Source organism: Aethalodelphis obliquidens, unplaced genomic scaffold (assembly GCF_003676395.1).
Source record: "Aethalodelphis obliquidens isolate GAN/ISIS:26980383/991018 unplaced genomic scaffold, ASM367639v1 scaffold50, whole genome shotgun sequence".
Lineage (NCBI taxonomy): Eukaryota > Metazoa > Chordata > Mammalia > Artiodactyla > Delphinidae > Aethalodelphis > Aethalodelphis obliquidens.
The window spans coordinates 2,219,429-2,221,486 of record NW_020837994.1 but is presented as its reverse complement, the minus strand read 5'-3'; positions in this window follow the sequence as shown (position 1 = coordinate 2,221,486).

Genomic DNA, 2,058 nt, shown 5'->3' with positions numbered 1-2,058 from the left:
GATTTCCCTCTTCTGTATACAGACTGGGACATTCCTTAGTAAGGGAGCAAAAGGTCCGTGGCAAAGTCAGAAGGTTGGGCAAAATTATGTGGCCTGTGGTTTGCTAAGGATGTGATGGAGATGAGGCCTGTGCAGCCTTGGAGTGCCCTCCTCAGTGGGCCCTGCCTTCCACCCCTCCATCTATCACCCTCATTTTCAGCATTCTACTATCCAGTGTTGCCAATGAAGAACAATGGGTGAAAGGTCATTCATCCCCTATTTACATGAAATCGCCCTATTTCCTCCGACGCTTTTGAGGACTCACTAGGTCATCAGATCCACACAACTCCCTGGTGAGTGGCGGGGCTAGGAGCATGCTCCTGCTGTAGCTGAATAAATGGGTTCCCAAGGAGGGCCAGTGGCTGACACAAAATCACCCGTCAAGTCAGTGTCAACCCAGAGACCCTGGACTCCTGACTCCTCCTAATCCAGTCTTTCCTCCATTCTATCCTAGTGTCTCTCCTGGTAATGCACCCTTTTGGTAACACTGTCAATCAAACTTTAGTAGACTAGACTGAAGGTTAATTTCTCGTGGCTTGTAGTTCTTCTCCAGGTAGTGACTAACAGGTTGTAGTAGCAACTAATCAAATTTTCTCTGAGTATGGGTAGTTATATTCTTCTGGCTGCAAGCTGTATACATCCAGCCCAAACTGGCTTAAGAAATAAAATAATAATCAAACGATGGTTGGGGGTTATAGGTTCCCGTAACAGGGAGGACCCTAGTGGATATCATCGGGACTGTTGCGGCCTGGCTCCAGTCCTTTCAGGCTTCTGCCGCATCACCCACCGGCCAAGGAGAAGGTGGCTATCTGTGTTTCCAAGCCTCCGACCTCTCAGTTTAATGCTTCCGGTAGAAAAGAGAGCTTATCTGAAATTGTATTCTTTTTCCTTTGGATCTGCTATTACTAAATCCCTAAGAAGGTAGGGGAAAAAAATCTCTTAAGATACTAAAACTCTTGAGAGGTTAGAACGTTCGAATTCCCAAAAGATGTAATAACAATACGTACCAAAGTTAAAACCCTGGCATCAGCTCTTTTGTACTCTGTTTTAGTATATGTTTTATACTCATTGGATTTATGTATGTTTTAGCTACTATTTGGAATGTTCAAAAGGATCAACTACACTAAATTTGTAACTGGTATTTATGTTTAAGCCAGTTTAATCAAATTTGCCATTGTTTCAATATTCAGGAGGTTTTCAATGTTTTATTGAATATGAGTTTAATGAGCACTAAAGTTTATGTAGTAGTGCATATTCCTCTCAAGCTCAGAGGTCCTTCAGACATTAAGCAATCTAAAAGAACACACAAAAATAAAATAGATCACTGGATTTTTAAAAAATGATTATATAATTTTTGTAAAACAATTTTAAGAGGTAAATAAGCCGTTCTCCAAACTTCATTTATTCTTTCATCTTTATATAACTCAGTGTTATGATGAAAGGCTCATTTGAAAGCTTGTCAGTCAATTTGTTTGAAGAGGAGCAGACTGACCTACTGATAGAACTTAAGTTATGTGGAAACATTTGTCGAAATTCAGCCAGTGCATTGAGCATTTCAGTGGAACAAACAGTCAAGTAAAAATCATGAGTTAAGTTAAAGCTATCACCCCACTTCACTGAGGTAAACATTTGTGGACTCTCCAGCTTCAATTTGAGAACCTCAAGGTTATTTTCAAAATAGAAAAAGACGTGCAGTGACAGCATGGGGCTGGTGTCAGACAGGGGTGATTCTGTGCATCCCAGTTCCTCCACTTAATAGCTAGTATGTAATATGCAACCAAACCAGTCATGCTAATCTCTGTCCTGCTTCCCTCAGTAGGTAACTATGTTCAAATGACAATGTGTAAAAATGCAAAGGATTATTATTAATAAGATTTTCTGAAAGTAAAAGTTCTTATGAAAAGCAAGAAAGTGCTTCAAAATCCATTTTTTGAAAGCTGGCTACAAACTAGATATAAGTATTAGGATGATAATCAACTCAGTTTCTTTAACAAAAGCAACAAAAATCAGAAACAGTAG